We start from the raw sequence: 19,249 nt of genomic DNA, 5'->3' as shown, positions 1-19,249 counted from the left end.
TGTCTCATAGCTTGTGGCTCCTAGGATCAGTCCAAGTAGAAAGCTGGAGAGGTAACATAGTAATAAGTAATATAGTATAGTAATAGGTAATATAGTAATAAGGAATTAGGTAGGATAAGCATAAATTTGTTAATATTTGGGCACAAGTTTAGTTTTTTCTTAAGTAAAAAATTATAGATTATTCCCCTGAGAAAAATTTTGATAAAGAATAAATTAAAATAATTAGAGTTTGGGACTTCTGCTTTCATCCATGAAGGATTAACTGCTATGAGCTTTGCTCCTCCACCATAACAACTCAAAAGCCAAGCAAAATATAGAAAATAACTACTTTCACACCTTGAACAACAGGCAATGTGATCCCAACACAAGGGAAGTAAATGAGATGAGTCCTATAATTGCTCCAATTAGGAGGCAGTTCAAGGTGTAACCCAAGAAGGAGGGCCCAAACAAAGCCCAGAGTTCTTACTGAGTTGAAGAGACAGAGATCAGAATTCAGGCAGCTAAAATTGGAAGGAAAATAATACCAGAGGAGACTAATTCAGAGACAGAGAGAGAGACAGGGACAAAGATACCAAGAGAGAAGGAGAGAGAGTGCTGGAAATTTTCAGCAGATCTTCTGGAATCTTTGCTGAATATCATCCACTGCATGCAAAGGTTGAAGCTCTTTGAGGCTAGGAGGGAAAGCAGTAGACAGAATAACACCTAGAGTTCACATAGGATCCATAATACCTGAAAATCAGGTAGAACATTCAGGCAGATGTTGGCTCAATAATTGGACTAAATTAGCCCTAGACTAAAGGTTGCTCTAGACCTGCCTTAACCAACCTTAAAAACAAGTGTTGAGAGAAACAAAACTGATCTCAAGGAAATTAACTATGTGCCAGACAAGTCCAACAATATAAAATTTGCAATATCCAACATTCAATAAAAATTACCAGGAAAGTATAAAAGCAGGAAAATGTGACCCATAACCAGTCAAAAGAAATAGACCTAGAAATGGCAGAGATGATGGTATTAGCAGACAAGTGCCTTAAAAGAGCTATTAAAAATATGCTCCATACACTCAAGGTGTAGTGGAAAACATGAACATGTTGAGAGGAGAAATGGAAGACAAATTAAACAAACAAAGAAACAAAATGAATAGAACTTCTAGATATAAAAAATACAATATCTAAAATGAAAAAAAAAATCACTGGATGGGATTAAGTAGATTAGATAATGCAGAAGAAAAGATCAATGAATTTGAATACATAGCAATAGAAACTATCCAAAATTAAAGATAAGATGATTGGAAAAAGTATTTGACAGAGCATCAGTGATCCTTCGGGACCATATTAGGAAGACTAATGTGAAATTTGAGTTCCAGGAAGGGTGAGGGGTATATCTGACAAATCAGATACAGAGGGGATTTATTCACCCATAAAACCAGGAGGTGGACCTTCAGACTTGCTACATTTAAGTGCTCAAAAGATGTCAGGAATATGCCTATTTCTTCTCTTATTTCTGCTTTCTCCTGAATTTTGGCTTCATTCTGTAAGAAGGCTTTCTCCATGAGACAGGAATTGTCCTTTAACAATGCTATATTTATTCCCTTCTAATTTTCCCATCCCAGGAGAAAAGGGCTGCTCTTTCTCCGTGTGTATAAACCAGCAATCCAGGGAAGGACTCTGACTGGCCCAAGGTGAGCCAAGTGCCCACTTGGACCAATTCTTATTGTCAGAGGGTGAAGAATCCTGAGTGACACATCCTGGATCAGGTTCCTTACTGTGCAGGACTAGTATTTGACAGCCTGCAGGACCATGGGAATGGGGAAAGGAAATTTCTCCAAAAGTTATAAGGGCACTAAATGAATAAAAACAACAGATGTTCTTAATGCCATCCTTTAGATTCAGCTCATCCAAAAATGACTTTTTATTCACACTGTTTCCCACTGAAATACCACAGCACTGAATTTGGCAATTCATTTCCTAACGCTTTGTGCCATTACGTGTGTCATTGTGTTGAATCTGTTAGTGAGCTCTTTTAAATGTTTCCCTCCCTTTAGATATTAAGTACCTTGAGAGCAGTGACCATGTCTCATACATTTTTAATCTCTCCCCGTGGCTGGCAGAGTGTCTCTCAAATGACAGCAGAATGAATGTTTGTTTTGATGAATTTGTTGTGGGGACTGGTCAAATGCTCCTGTTAAGCTGAGGAGAAATTAGATTGAGTAAATACCCTCAGCCTGTTTCATCATGAAAGAAGCATAAAATGTTCATTAAAAACTAATTGGTAAGCAATTTACAAATGAAAAACTGGTTTCTTTCTTTTTCTCTCTCTCTCTTTTGTTGGGATCACCAAAGCTGTAATGAAAATGCTAGGAGCAAAGAGGTAGATTCTTACATTTCCAATTGACAGTTCTTGCTGCCCAGAATCTTTGGGCTCAGACAGAGCATGTGGATGCTTATGTGATGGGATTTGATGGATACTAATACACTCTTGCTCTAATATGTTCTTCCAGGTGTCCTGAAGATCCCTCAATTCAAAAGCAATTATTTTGAATTAAAATATTTTGTGTCCGCCAGACCCCTTTAAAAATGCAAACATCCAAGGAAGGGGAATATTATTATCTATTAACGTCTTTGCCTAAATTTGTTTCTCCGAAGTAACTTTGGTCACCTAACAGAGCCCTGAAGAAATGGGGAAGGTCAGGGAAATGCTCTGGGAATGATGAGCAGGAGGGTATGTGGGTGCTGGGCTAGTTTGGGGGGATGGCAGAACCCCAGTGCTCTGGAAAGCAGATTAGACGTCTGAGGGGACATATATTTAAAAGGGACATAAAAGGTAACCGGGAAAGTACCCCTAATTTCCTCTCTTGTGTAGACAAAGACCCTTTTCATATCAGTACAGCTCTGATGGGGAAAACAAAACGAAAACAAAGCAAACACAAAAGCATGGGAACAAATGTGGGCTTAGTTTCCTGATTCTAAGACAGTTACCGTCCGGTCACAGGTGACTCAGGCCCCACCTCCTTGGCCTCCACTTGTCTTGGATATGCAGTCCTGGGTACTCCTCTTCCTTCCTACTCACTTCTGTCAACCTTCATCCCTTGTAGCCTTAGGGGTTGGAGGCAGAGTCTCAGTTTTATTGGCCAAGATAACCTATTTACTCATTACCCCCTCTTTAGAGAAAGGGAATGGGAATTACCCTATCAATGGTAAGACCCATCTCAATTTCAGAGATTTCAAGCTGCAAAAAAGTATATCTTAGAGTTAAGAAAACACAGTAATAAGTAACAGTAGGAGGAAGTGGGCTGGTGGTCCTTACTGGGTAGATAACACAATCTTTTGAAACCAAGAACTCTCACATATTCACAGATAAGTCAGGCACACAGCAGCTCCCCTATCACCCAAGTGTAACAGACAGGTAATTCACAGAGGCTACTGGAAACAAAGCACCCACTACACTCTGTGCTTGGGTCACACCCGATTTTTGGAACCCAGAGGCTCATGCTTTCTGGGCCCAGTGTAGAGCCTCCAAATCAAAGCTTTCATTAGGAAACTTCAAAGCTGGGACCCGGGAACATTTAAAGACAGGCGATACCTTCCCGACATGGCGATTAGTTTAACCTCCCAAGAGGAGAGGCATCGAGTCACCTCTGGCAGTGTCTCCATTCCTCTGGGCTGGCTCCCTGCCAGACGAGGAATATTCAGTCGGTGTTGCTAAGTGATCCCGTTCCATCTTAATCATCTGTTTGGGGACATTGCCTACTGATTTCTACAGTGTCTTTTGCCCCCATTTGTAAATAGCTTTCAGATACCTGAAATGAAATTGCATCTACTTTTCCTCTCCCTCCATCAGTCTGAGTCAGCTTCACTTGGAATCAACTGTGCCTTCTGGACCTTTTAAAGAATCATTACTTTCACGGGGGGAGAAAAATGATCACTGCAGGATGTTGTGGAATGTAAGGGGACTGAGCAGCAAGGCAAGAGTGAGGCCACTGCCCCCACCCTCCTCAATGAGCTCATGTCCCCCATTCCATTTAGTTATAAAAATGCACCAGCTCGTCCACCTTAGATTAAAATGCTTGTGTATAATTTCCTCACACACATTTTAAGCTGGTTAGTACCGGGCCTAGGGAAGGGCCCATTTCTTTCCCTGCTCTGTAATAGCTTCACTCTTGAAAACATTTCCTCCCTTGTACGTTGGCCTTGCACAATTTCAGCTCAGAACAGAGGGAAGGAAATCACCAAGGTAACACTGGCTGCCCACACTGCAGTTTTGTTTTGTTTTTTAATAGAAATAACAAGCAGATAGCCTGTTTTCTCTTAATGTCTGTAATAGGTTAAAAGTGTCCTAGGTTCTTCTTTTTCTTAAGCTAATAGGAAATTGAATTTGAGCTACAAGGGAGGAGGTACCATTTGGGTGTGAATGACCAAGGAGAAACTGACCCCTCAGCAGCATGACCCGACAGGAGCTTTGTGAAGCCAGCGAAAGGCCTTTGTCTAATGTGGATCTCAGATCTCAGCAAATCGCAGGTCCTCTTAAATGTAGTTTAGCCAGTGTTTTTAAGCAAAGGAACATAAGGAATATTTTCAAAATCTCTGTGTTAGATATCTGACCACAAGGCTTTTGTTTATTGAAATGAAGGTGATCTGGGATATAAAATGCAGCAGTTGCTTCTGCTCTGGTTCCTTGTAGGGACAACGTTGCCCTTTTGCTCTTGTGCCTCCCCAGGTTCTCAGCATCTTTCTGTCTCTGCCTGTCCTGGGCCTGGTTTTCTTCAGAACCCACATCCTCACCTTGCCTCTGCCCTCCACACTTCTATCCAGAGGGACCCACCTGATGGATGTCCCATTCTTTCAGTGCCTTGATTTCTCCTTTTTAAGTAACCAAAGGTAACAACCATACTCTTAGGTAACCTCTGAGGATAGATTATATTAGCTCAGAAAGGGAAGTAATTCCATTACAGAACCTGGAACTTGAGGAAACTCCAAAGAATTTATAGGCTGATGTGTGGAAAGAATGCAGAACTAAGGTTCAGAAGAACTAGTATAAAATCCTGATATTGCTAACTGGCTGTGTAAGTCTGAACAAGTGAATTAACTCATTTGAGCCTCAGTTTATTAATCTCCATAAGGGGGTTATTAATTTGTATTTCATAGGGATGCTGTAAAAATTAAATTAGGTGAATTTTGCAAATTGCCTATTTTCAGGACTTGGTATAAAGTTGCTACTTTACATTAATATTGGAGACATGCTATTTACCTGGCTTCCTAACCTTATACCAGCCACGGTTCCCTAAAAAATTATTTCAAATGCCATTGCAGGTTTCAAATGCTTTTAAAATGATAAAATATCATAAAACTTTAAAATAACACAGAATCCTTAGGTTAAAATAAGATTGAATTATTATTATTATTATTTCATTAATTATCAAGACAAATACCTAGAATTCATTTTTGAATCCTTTCCTTATTTCACCCCCAGCATCTCATCCATCAGTGAGTCCCACTGGCTCTAATTCAGAATACATCACCTAGGTATTGACATCTTTTATTTCTACTGATGTCACCCCAGGCTAAGCCACCCTAATGACTCCTATGGGTCTCTCTATGGGTACTCTAGACCAGCACTGCTGTGCAGACACTGTTTGCGGGGGGATATTTTTATTCACAGACAGATGCAATTCTCACTAATCCACCTTCTTGAGAACATAGAAGCCATCTGATCTGTCTTGCTGACCGCCAGACTGAGAACATTACCAACCACATGGAGGTCATCAACAAGGATTTTGTGAATGAATTATACTCATTAATGTTTTCTAATAACAACCACACAGGGCAGGCATTATTAATCCATTTTACAAATAAGGAATCTGAGTATCCTTATGTAAGTTTTTAGCCCTTCCACAGGAGACTGGGGATTGGTTGGATCAGTGTATTTTGGAGGGATTTCATGGAAGCGGAGCTGCACTTAAAGAGGACAATAAATCAAACAAACAGGGCTCTACTCTGCCCTCAAGGGCAGCACTGCTATTCCCAACTTCTCTTTCTTTTATATTTCACTGAAAATGTCTACTGGATTTTCTCTTAAATATTTTTATCTTACTTTTCCTCTACTAAATTTCTGTGGGTGTTGGATGGAATTTTTATTTTGTATAAATATACAAAATAGTCAATCAAATTGTTTATTTTCAAAATTCTAAAAGACCAATATATTTCCCACTTTGTTTGCTAGTATTCTGAAGATAAATCCAAATAGGTTATGCTGTTATGTTATTCTAAATGAAGAGTTTTTTTAATTAGCCTTTAACCATGGGTGACATTATATTAGCAATTTTGATTTCCATTGTCAGTGTTCTCACAGCAACAACAATTTTCATTTGCACCTACTTTGCATTAACATCGTGGACATTGTATTTATCATATCAGAGTATATATTTAGAAACTAAATAGGCATTAAAGCAGGGTGCTGCTACTGGATAGCAGATCTTGTAACCATTACAAAATCTCAGAAAATCAAATATTTGTGTCTGGGCTTTCCAGTTATTATTTTCTCTCTCATCCAAATGATCAGAATAAATGACCATTAGGACACATGAATCAAAATCAATGCAACATTAACTTGGCCAAGGCAGAGTAGGATCAAATTGAGTAGCTGATGTGGTAGATTAATGGGAAATGTGTGAGAAGTCATCCAGATACAATGAGGTTATCCCTACCCTCACCCTCATCCCCCAGATGCTTAAGATGATAGCTCGAGGTTTTCTCTTGTGTGAAAGAGGAACTGGCAACACTAAAACCTGTCAACCCTGAATTGTTGGGCAAATGGGCAATTCAGCCAAGGCTCATTGGGTCAGATTCCAAACAGTAAGATGATCATCAGTGCCCTTGAAGAGAAGGTCACAGTGGGTTGGAGTGAACTCAGTTTCCTAGTAGACAACATTTGCAAGGATGTGGAGAAGTACTGATGTGTGAGAAGGATGCTCATCTTTGAATACACACCACTACTCCCCCCTCCACCAGACGATAGTGGTATGGCTTTGCTAATATCCTCATCTGTAATTTTCTGCTTTAATAGAACATAGATGTTCATACTAAAGACTATGACTGTGAGATCATTAGCTGTTTTATGTTTTTACGTTTACACAATGAGCATGAATTACATTGACAAATGAAAATCAAAACAACATATTCTTTAAAATCTTAAAGAATAGTGTTTGTATTTCTTAGCCATAAATTATCTCAATAAACCAGTTTCCATCAAGAATCCAAGAAGCACAATGATAACAGAGGTAAACATGTTAAACTCCTGATTTTTTATAAGCTAATCATGTATTTTATGAATGTCAGGCTATTCTCTTTTTTATTATTTAAAATTAAAGTATAATTTAGCTACAGTGAAACATGCTGATTTAAGAATGCAATTTTATCCATTTGAAAAATGTACATGCTCATGTACCCTACAAGCCTATCAAGATACAGAATATTTCCAACTTCTTAGCATCTTGTGCCCCTTCCCAGATAATCACAATCACCCCACCAAGCAACCATTAATCTGATTTCTATCTCCATAGATTAGTGTTACCTACCAGGAACTTCATATACATGGAATCGCACATAGAGTATGTACCCTTTTGAGTGTGGCTTCTTTCCCTCAGCATGATGTTTTTGAAATTTACTGATATTCTTGTGTGTACTAGTAGTTCATTTTTTTAAATTATTATTATTAATTAATTTATTTATTTATTTTTGGCTGCGTTGGGTCTTCGTTTCTGTGCAGGGGCTTTCTCCAGTTGCGGCAAGCGGGGGCCACTCTTCATCGCAGTGCGCGGGCCTCTCACTATCGTGGCCTCTCTTGTTGCGGAGCACAGGCTCCAGACGCACAGGCTCAGTAGTTGTGGCTCACGGGCCTAGTTGCTCCGCAGCATGTGGGATCTTCCCACTAGTAGTTCATTTTCATTGCTGAGTAGTATTCCACTGTATGAATGTACCACAAGTTATCCCATTACCTGGTCTCTTAAAGGTAAAGTAGCTAATTTTTTTTCAGCAAAATCTTTAGACTTTTAGCCCTACTCTCAAGTAAAGTGGAATCCTACTTTAACACAGAATTAAAAGTGTTTTTGAACTTAGTGAACCTGATAATTCCTTATAAGTTTCATCTCATTTTGAAAATGTGATTGAAGTCAATCATCATTGCATTTCAAAGTTGGGGGTCACCTTAGAGATCATACTGATGAACCCTTTGTTTTATAGATGAAAATACTGACACTTAGAAACGTTCACTTAGTGGCAGAAGAAAAATACAAATCAGATTTCTCCCATCTTAATCTCTCTCTTCTATTACCAACTATAAAGTTATATTATTTTAAAATTTCCTCAGAGGATAAAACTAACGAATTTATTCCAAAAGTAAATGGAAAAAGTGATTATTTGTTTTATACATATCAAAATAGAATTTTGTTGTATAGAAAGCTCATTGAACCAATTTAAAATCTGATACCTTTTTTTTTTTTTTTTTAAGGGAACGCTATTTATTTATTTATTTTTTTATGGCTGTGTTGGGTCTTCGTTTTCTATGCGAGGGCTTCCTCTAGTTGCGGCAAGTGGGGGCCACTCTTCATCGTGGTGCGCGGGCCTCTCACCATTGCAGCCTCTCTTGTTGCGGAGCACAGGCTCCAGACGCGCAGGCTCAGTAGTTGTGGCTCACGGGCCTAGTTGCTCCACGGCATGTGGGATCTTCCCAGACCAGGGCTCGAACCCGTGTTCCCTGCATTGGCAGGCAGATTCTCAACCACTGCGCCACCAGGGAAGCCCCTGATACCATTTTTAAATGTATATTTTCACACAGTATTCCAGGAATATCCATTTAAAAAAATAAAACTGAAGCATCTACTACAAAATTCAGGAAACGTAGTGCTTATGTATTACGGTTTTTCCTTGATTAATCACAGTGGCTGAGTGTGATATTAGCATAAGCATTTTCAAATTCAGGCTGCTCAAATATCTTCTCCTCTTTCAATAGTTCTTATTAGTATTTGCCCTGAAAAAAGAACTTTTTCTGAAAATCTGTGGTACAATGAGATCAGGAGGAGTATGAATCAAATCTGACTTACTCTTCTTGTGCTGGTTTCAGGGGAACTGCAGTTATTTTGTGGAAGTCATCTTTGAGGGAAGTCAGTGATGTGCTAGTAAATGTTTACCAAACTGATCTCTGGAAACAAAAGCTCTGATTTTTAGCCTTTGCTCATTTCCATGATATAAATAATGCCACCATGGCCAATTTCAAGCTACAAAAATGATGTCAAATGGTTTGTAAAATCCCTGAAAATTTAACAATCAGCTTTCACAAGGCTCTCAGCACAGCACTTGCTGGAGGAAGCAAAGTGGTTATTAGCTCTTTTCAACTCTCAACCTCTAGGAGTATAAGTTAAAAAGGAAGGAAAGACAGAAGGAGGGAAGACTAAAGGAAAGGAAAAATAAAAGAAAGGAAAGCTTTCATAGAAGCTAGTTAAATTTCCTCAAAGTGTGGCCAAGAAAGCCCTTTTTAGAAACCCATTAAACATTGAACAAGATGTCCCCCATGACCTCATCTGGGAAGACCCAAAGGGCTGGGGGCTGGGACACCTGGGGTTGGAAGATCTACTTCCTAGGTGGCTTTTCACTTGCATATCTGGCCCCTGGGCTAGGATGTGTGAAGATGGGCTTAGCAGGGATTCTGAGACTGTCAAACAGCTACATGTTACTTCTTTATATGGTGTGCGCTTCCCGTGCATGGCAACTGAGATCCCAGAAGAAGTATTTTAAGAAAGTTCCTCATGAGAGTGAATGTTCCAAGATGACCAGGCAGAAGTGGCATACTGTAGATCCCATGGGTCACTTCCACATTATTCTGTTGCAATAGAATATTGCAAAGCAACCCCAGGCTCCCTCAGACTCAGAGGGAAGGGACATAGTCTTCACTTCAGTGGGAGGAGTTTCAAATCATTTGCAGCCTTTTTTTAACTTCTGTGAATAGTGGACCTATGAATAGTGTGTAAGAGGTAAATGGTCTATCACTTGTTTAGAGAAAGTTGAAGGAAGAAAACAGTTGAGATATATAGTTTTTGCATGATGGAGTGGAATAGCCTAAATGGCAATAATAAGACATTCTGTGCACAGAGAAGGGCCAAAGTGAAGCTTCTGCCTTCAAGAACGGAGGTAGTAAGTGAAGAGAGTCATATTCAGCAGGGGGAGAGAAATGGGGCTGGGTGGTCTCAGGAAGACCAGTAAAGAATTATGGACTGGAAACCAGTTTTCTACATTGAATAGCAGCATGATTTGTCCACTTAGGGAAAGTGATTTCCCCATGGTGCTGATCATGGCTGTACCTCTTATTATAGGCCTGGACAACAGAGGTAGTGGGAGGACAACTTTCTTTAGGAGGCTGGACAAAATATATGGTTTTCTTTGAGATACAGCTAGCACTGATGTGTTCATCAGGTTTGTGGGAGGCAGAATAATGCTCCTTACCTCCCCCTATGTGTCCACATCCTAACACCTGGAACCTGTGAATATGTTAGGTTACATGACAGGGGAATTAAAGTTGCACATGGAATTAAGCTTGCTGTCCTGGGTTGAATAGTGTTCCCCATTCCCCCAAATTCACGTCCACCTGGAATCTGTGAATGTGACCTTATTTGGTAATAGGATCTTTGTAGATGTAATCATGGTTACATGAAGTCATACTGGATTGGGGGGGGGGGCGGGCGCTAAATCCAATTTGACTGGTGTCCTTATGAGAAGAGGGAAATTTGGGCGCGGAGACACACATGAATGGAGAATGCGATGTGAAGATGGAGGCAGAGATTGAAGTGATGCATCTACAAGCAAAGAATGCCAAGGATTGCCCTCAACCACCAAAGCTAGGAAGAGGCAAGGACAGATCCTCCTCTAGAGCCGGCAGAGAGAGCATCGCCCTGCTAACCCTTTGATTTTGGATTTCCAGTCTTCAGAAAAATGATAGAATGCAAAAACCACCCAGTTTGTTTTCATTTGTTATGGCAGCCCTAGAAAACAAATATAGTTTCTAGTCAGTCTAGTGCAATGACAGGGGTCCTTATAAGTGGAAGAGGGAGGCAGAAGAAAGAATCAGAGATAGCAGCATGAGAAGGACTTGACCTGATGTTGCTAGCTTTGGAAATGGAGGAAAGGGTCGTGAGCCAGCAAACACATGCACCCTCTAGAAGCTGGAAAATAGAAATAAATTCTCCCCTAGAACCTTCAGAGGGAACATGGCCCTGCTGACTCCTTGATTTTAGCCCAGTGAGATCCATTTCAGACTTCTGACCTCCAGAGCTATAAGATGATGGATGTGCTGGTTTAAGCCACTAAGTTTATGATAATTTGTTATAGCCACAATAGGTAACTAATACAAGGTTCGTTGATACTTTGGCTCTATGAGGATGACCAGGCTGGTTTTGGTGGAAAGAGGCTTGGCAGCATCAGCCACTGGAGAGCAGGGCCAGGGAAGGATAGAAGGTAGGTAAGCTGGACACCTCTTGGTCAGAATCCAAAATTCATACGTTGAAGTCCTAATCCCCAGTACTTCAGAATATGACTGTATTTAGCATAGGGGCTTTAAAGAGGTAATTAAAATGAGGTCACATGAGTGAGCCCTAACACAATATGACAGATGTCATTGTAAGAAGAGAACACATAGAGAGGAAAGGTGATGTGAAGCCAAAGGGAGAAAGCAGTCATCTACAAACCAAGGTAAGAGACCTCAGAAGAAACCAACCCTTTGATACCTTGATCTTGAACACTTAGCCTCCAGATTTGTGAGAAAATTAATTTCTTTTGTTTAAGGCTCCCAGTCTGTGGTGCTTTGCTATGGCAGCTCTAGTGAACTAACATATGCCCCCAATCCTTCACTCCCCTCATTTTCTAGATTAGGACACTAAGACTCAGGGTTAGAAAAATGAATGACTCACAGAGTTAGTGGCACTGTTGGGGCTGGAATCTGCAGTGTGTGGTGGTGATACAGGGGACTAATGAGCACTCTGGGGCACTCCGCACCATTTTAGGTGAGGTTTTACAGTGTGGCTGCCTGTTTTTAAATCCGTTCACATCTGAACATTCAGAACTCATTGTGTTTATGTTTTCAGTCATTTCTCCCTAGATGAATAAAGTCCAACTTGTTTAAAAAAAAAAAACAAAAAAAAACCCTGAAAGCTGAAATGATCAAGCGGTCACAAAATTTGAACCTGAAAAAGAAAGTGTTCATTAGACACAAGTCGGATGTGATTTTCTTCAAAACCGCACTTTATGAAAAAAATATACTTCTCACATACATTGCTGATCTGGTTTTAAAAGTGCCTTTTCCTAAGGATCACAGGATGCAGAAGAATGGGCCAATTGATGGTAAACGTGTCTGTATAGTATGATAATTCAGTGTAACTCAAAGTAATTGCTTTGTGTAGTTAACTTGATAGCAAGGCCATCATTCACAAGAAACCTATACAATGGACGTCACTGAAAACCACTTTGCTCTGTCCTGTCATCCTGATACACTGCAAGGCATGGATATATTTACATATTTAATCCAGTTGCAAATAGAAATTAATAATAGATATTGCTAAATAAATTACTCCCTTGCAAATTAATGGAGATTGGGTTTTTTTCTTCTCAATTTATTCAAATATAATACCCTAAGCCTCAGGTCTTCCATGAAGAGAATAAGGGTTGCTTTCCATCCTGGGTGTAAGAGAGTAATCCTAAGCAGGCTATAAATCATTTAAGTTGGTCACTTTGCTCTAATACATTTTAAGTAGCGCTTTAAATCATTAATGAGGGCATCAGATCCTGCCATCTGGGTGGCAAATTAAAAAAGAAATCTAGAGACAGTGGCATGGACATATATACACTACCAAATGTAAAATAGTTAGCTAGTGGGAAGCAGCAGCATAGCACAGGGAGATCAGCTCGGTACTTTGTGACCACCTACAGGGGCGGGATAGGGAAGGTAGGAGGGAGATGCAAGAGGGAGGAGATATGGGGAAATACGTATATGTATAGCTGATTCACTTTGTTATACAACAGAAACTAACACACCATAGTAAAACAATTATACTCCAATAAAGATGTTAAAAACAAAAAAGAAATCTATGCTGCCTTTAATTACTTTTAAAAGAATATAATCAGACCCTGATCTTACTAAAGTCAGATCATCATAACGTAGAACAAGAAAAAAGATTGAGTTTTATACTATCAAAAGTTCCAGAACTTTAACGCATAATATACCGGCTCATGTAATATCTATGGTGTCCCCTGTGTTCCTGTAACTTTCTACATTATTTCCATTAGTCTCGATAACAGTGTTGGAGATAGATGTTATCCCTCCTTTACAGACGAGGAAACTCATTCAAAGATTTAAGTAACTTGCTCAGCTTTTAAGTCTCTGAACTGAGATTCATTCTTTGGTTTATTTGATGCCAAAGCCCATGCACTTTCCACTATATCATGCTGAATCTTATTTCATGGTTTACCAAGTACTTTCAAAAATATTATTTTATTTGAGGCTCCAAAAGCCCTATGAGGTAATTCCCTATTTTATGGTTGAGAAAGCTGAACATTCTAGCATCCGACCCCAAATGATACAATTGGAAATGGCCTTTGAGTACTTTCTTCTCTACCCCAAGCCATGTACACGTGTGTACCCACACATTCCCATGCATGTGTAGAGGAGGAAAAAAAATATTCCTTCTATCATTCTAGGTTCTTTACTGAGACCCCAGTTACAAAAGACAGACTAATAAGAAAAAAATAAACAGAATGTATTAGCTTGTATATTTCATTTATGCATGGAAGAAACTCAGGCACGAGTAAACTCAAAGAGGTGGCTAGAACTTGAGCTTAAATACCATCTTCAGCTAAAACAAAGGCAGATTGGTGCGGGGGAGGCAGGTTATGGAAAGGTGACCAGGAATAGTAGGCTAAACACCTATAAAGTTTGTTATGCAGATTTTATCCACAGCCTTCACCATTGATAAGATTCTCTTGTGATATAGAGTCATCCTTCTCTTCTTGGTACAGAGAGGTAGACATTTTTACAAATGGTGATTTCCTTTATAAAGGCAAATTTCCTTTACAAACATATAACTTATGCTCTGTTTCCAGTGCTTCTCCTGTATCTGCTATTTCTCAAAATGATCAGCTCCAAATAATCCTTATGCTAAAGAGGTGCATTTGGGTTGGCATATTCTAGTCTCCTACATGTGCATGTTCTTATAAGCAGCTCCCACCCCCAGCCCTGCCTCCCCCTCAGGACAAGGAGTGAAATAACTGGAAACCTATGGTGAGGAAAGAGATGGGAACAGTCTAGTACTCCAACTCCAAAGCCACTTATTTGCAAATCATTTCATTAGTAATGAAAGGTATGGTAGAAATTCTCATTAGTTTCTGTTACTTTGTAGAAAAAGTACATGTGTTTGTACTGAATTGATTTAAATTTCAGAGCTTTCTCTTTACTCATACTCTCCACTGTCCCTGGGGTTAGGGCTGCCAGATAAAATTCAGGACACTCTGTTAAATTTGAATTTCAAGTAAACAATGAATATTTTTTGAAGTATAAGTATATCCTATGTATTGCCTGGGACACACTTATACTTAAAAAATAAATAAGTTGTTTATCTTATTTATAAAGATAAATATTTATAAATAAATATAATTTAAATTTGAATTTAAGAATTCAAATTTTACTGAATATTCTGTATTTTTATTGGCTAAATCTGGCAGCTAATAAAGGAGGAAGGAGGAGTGCTACTGGAGGAGTGAGATTGTGACTAGCGGGTGTAGAAGTCTCTAAGCCACTGATCAAAATGTAGAGAACCTTCTTAACAAGAAGAGCCCCACTTAGCACTTGCTGCTGTTATCTGGAAAATCATATGACTTCCCTAGTGTTTGAATTCTGCTGTAATTCTCATGAAAAGTAGCAACTACAGTTCTATGTAGCTAAAGAAGAAAAGGAGGATAGAAAGTTTTAGGTAGGAAACCAAACAAACAGAAAACCAGACAAACAGAAATAATTCACATTATTGGAGAGATGATGGAATTTATAATACCACAAAAATTAGTCAGCCTTAGTTCTCTAGATCAGCGGCTCTCAAGCCCTAACAAGCATCAGAATCACCTGCACAGCTTGATAAAACATGGATTGCTGGGACTCATTCCTAGCATTTCTGATTCAGTAGGGGTGGGAGAAGGATGAGAATTTGTACTTCAGGCTAGTTCCTACATGACCCTGATGTTGCTGGTCCAGGGACTACAATATGGAAATTAAACTTCTTCCAGTAGTACTCAAATTAGTGATGAGGCCACCTGTAGCTAACTGAATTTGGTATCTGGTTAGGTGTTAAGGCAGGGATTCCTAATACCTGACCCAAACTTCTTTGGAGCACATTTACTGTTAGTAGGCTGCAATGTAACAAATCACAGAAGAAAAGCTAGCTTTGCACCACTCTCCCTTGCCTATTCTTAAATTCTGAGCCAAGGGAAAGATATGCCTGCTGGTGAGCACACATTCATTCATTATCTTTTATTATCACTTGAGGCTATGCTTACCATGCTGCAGAATCACACCCTGAATAACAGCCAGGACACTATCCAGAACATCCTCTTCCTGTAGGTCTAGACTCTTTAAGCAGTTGTGTAAGAAACCCAAGAATATTTCCTAGAATTAATTTTTTCACAAGTATTCCTTCCTGTTTTCACAGTAAATCTCCTGCTGAAGTGGCCAACTCCCAGTTAACATTTTGAAGGTGGCATGTTTTGATGGCAAAGTTGAGGCTCTTGATAATGCTCTTGGCATTTTCCTGTACCTCTTCCTTCCCTCTATCTTCTTCACTTTCCTTCTTTCTTCTGACATTTTAATGCCTTACAAGAAAACATGTGCCAAGAGAACACAGTAAGGGACCATGTCACAGAAGTGTGTTTGCATTGTAGTTCTGAGACAGTCTTAGAGCTAGCAAGTTACAGCACTAACATGAATGGGATATCTTTAAGGAATTCACATATGCAAATTTTCCAGATAAAAGGAGTTTGTGTTTTTTAAGCATGAGCCCCCTCACCCATTTTGAAAATATAGACTTAAAAAAAAATGGTTGTGCACTATTCTTCCCTCTTCAGCTGAATATACTGAATTATGTAATCTCTCATTGATTTAAGGTCACCATGATGTATCTGGTGTTTTGTACTTGACTTTGACAGTTTTGCCTCGAAGGACAGTTAAAGCTTGTGGGTGATGATGGATGGTGGAGGTGGAGGGGACGGTGGGGACTGTTATTCAATGACTTTTGGAATTCCTGGTATGTATGACTTTCTAGTTCTGCTGTCACCTTATTTTCTGGTCAGCTGTCCCTTCTTACTATTGTTAGTTTCTACCAAGTTTTCAAATTGTTCATCTTAATTTACACAGTTGTATTTAAGTCAGCTTGAAAGTTGGTCAGGTCTCTTTAGGAGTCAAGTACTTGGGCTTTGTGACTTTTTTTGGTTAGCTTCTGAATTTTAAGCTTTTCTCCAAGTGCTAAACATGTCCCCTTTGATAAACCATGTTCAGTGGCATAAGTTCTTTACATGTGAAATAGATGCTGTCAACCCCCTTCTTGGAAAGCAGGGAATTTGCTTTTCCAGCCACAGGAACGTCTTAACACTGAAGGAGTTACACCTTCTTCTGTGTAAGGGTAAGGGTATGGAATACTGAAAAAATAATGGGCTGAAAAGGTAATACTGTGAAGTAAGTAAATGTTTTTCTCTATAGCCCCAGCCTCCTTTTTCCATAAACTTCCCCAACCAGAAGTTACCAGATTAAATATAAGAATCCCAGTCGAATTTGAAATTCAGATAAATGCCTGATATTAAAATATATATATACATACCACATTTGAATGGTACATACTTATACTAGAAAAAATTTGTTGTTTATCTGAAATTCAAATTTAACAGGGCATCCTGCATTTTTATTTGCTAAATCTACCCCAACCCCAAATCACATTAACCATTTTCTTTCTCCTCTACCAAGCTTACTCCTAAGGGAAGATTTGAGAAGTTATTCAAACAAAAGCATAAAATGATAGATAGGATTATGATCATCATGGTTACCTTCATTTAATAAAAGTAGAATGTCACAGAGGAGAATTTATCAATGGGGTGGTAGCCAGGGGTCCTGGGGGCACAAATGACTTCTTGCTTTTGAAGTCCTACCATGAGCAGCTTCAGCGTCTCAGCCTTAAACCTGGCTCAGGAATTGCAGGTTAGGAATCTTGGCTTCCTTCTGGCTTGGCTGCTGGGAGACTGTGGGTCTGGAACATGCCACTTAACTTCCTTGCTGCAGTTGTCAATTGCAACCTACAAAACTACCCCAAACCTAATGGCTTACAACAACAACTGTTTTATTATGTCTCACAATTTTATGGGTAGGAAATTCAAGTGTGTCTTTGGTGGGTTATTCTTCTCCACATGGAGTCAGATGGGTCACTGGTATTGGCAGCTGCTCTGGTCTAGAGTTCCCCAGACAGCTTCACTCACAAGCGTGGGGTGAAGCTTGTGAGCTGGCATTGCTCTCTCTACACCTGGCTTGTCCACCTGGTTAGGTTGGACTTCCTCACAGCAGGATAGTCTCAGGACAGTTGGACTTCTAACACAGAGGCTCAGGTGCCAAGAGGGAGTATTTTGTCAAGAAGGAAAAAACTTTTCCTCTACTCTCCTAAGTTCAGTTTCTGCGGACCTGCAAATTAAATGACAAAAGACAGATTAGCAGGACAAAAAGGTTTATATATACAGGAGCCAACAAAAGAAGTAACTGGCTGGTTAAATGATTAAAGTTAGAGGCTTACATACTTAAGGTAGGGAAAAGAAAGGAGAAAAAGGCTGTTATGGGAAGAACAAATAGGTTTCTTCAGGAAAAACAAATGGGTTTTTAGCAAAATAAGTGGAAGATAAGAAAGTTTGTGATAATGTTTGTCTATGCAAGTATGAGTTGGTCTTTCCATCTTTTTCAGGCCATAAAACTCCCTACAGAGAAGGGACTTATGGTAGGTTTACTCTAGGTCTCTCTCCTTGGAGTAAAAGACTCCTCATAGAGAATTTATGTCAATTCTTATTTCTCAGAAGTTTCTGCATTTAGTCAGATAAGGGAAGTTTGGAGAAGGCTTTTTTTTTTTCTTGCATCTGTTGAACCTCAAATGTCTTAGGCTTAAAATAATCTTCATACCAACTCCGGGTTCCAAGAGAAGCCTAACAGTTTCTAAGAGATCAAGACAGAAGCAACATTACTCCTTCCCAGTGAATGTCACAAGACATGCAACCTCATTTCTGTCACATTCTGTTAGTGGAATTGAGTCTCAGGGCCTGCCCAGAATACCAGGAGCTGTAGTTCATGGAGAAGCTCTCTTTGGAGACTAGTACTGCCCTCCCTGAGACTCGGTTTCTGCCTCTATTAAATGGGCTAAGATTACAACATGTTTGTGAGACTCACATGGAATAGATGTAAAAAATAAAAGGAAAATATTGCATTTCTACTGCAATGCATTAGGTAGCCTGAGTCTAACTTTTCCACTATCATACCCATTTTCTGAATTTTGTGTGTGGGATTTTATTTACATATAACAAAATTGGAATTATATACTATTTTAATATATTGCAGAATTTTATATATGTAATTACATATATTATACATATATACATACATATGTGTGTATAATACACACACACACACACATACACACACACACACACACACACACACACCCTAAGGTGTTTATTGTATGTAATGAATGACTTCTTTCTATGCATCTAGAATGGTACTAGCTAAATTCCATCCTTGGGAGAGTTAAGAAAATAGTCACTCAGTTTTTTGTAGGACTTAATTCTGCCGCAGAATCTCATTCTAGAAAGGCTCGTCTAAAAGGTTGAAATCACTTTGTTAAAGCTAATCTAGCTCTTATAATACCATCCCTTTAAGATAGTATAGTGCCTACATACTAAAAAATCAGTGTGTAGAAAATGCAGAGAAGATAAATTGAATTTAAAGATGAAGTAACAGAAACATGTTCTCCCTGACTACACACCTTCACCCAATAGAAGTACACCATCCCCATGCCCACACTTGTGCGCACGCACACACACAGACACAGACACACAAATGAGGGAGGAGAAACGTACTCAAGGATGCATAGAATCAAGTCAAGTGTGCATTGATATACTAGCTTCCACATATCTCCTCCAGTTGTTAG

The 19,249-nt window shown here is 39.3% G+C and overlaps 1 long non-coding RNA gene across 1 annotated transcript; it reads right to left on the bottom strand.

Moving 5' to 3' along the window:
• Positions 1-7,710: 7,710 nt before the first annotated feature.
• LOC309647905 lies at positions 7,711-16,584 on the bottom strand. Its single transcript, XR_014256384.1, has 2 exons — positions 8,806-16,584; positions 7,711-8,484 (listed from the first exon to the last, which is right to left on the bottom strand). It is a non-coding gene; the product is annotated as an uncharacterized lncRNA (long non-coding RNA).
• Between the last annotated feature and the right edge of the window lie 2,665 nt (positions 16,585-19,249).

This window comes from Balaenoptera physalus (assembly GCF_965194825.1).
Source record: "Balaenoptera physalus genome assembly, chromosome: 18".
Taxonomy (NCBI): domain Eukaryota; kingdom Metazoa; phylum Chordata; class Mammalia; order Artiodactyla; family Balaenopteridae; genus Balaenoptera; species Balaenoptera physalus.
Note: the sequence above shows the minus strand (reverse complement) of the source record. Positions and strands in the feature narration are given on the sequence as shown.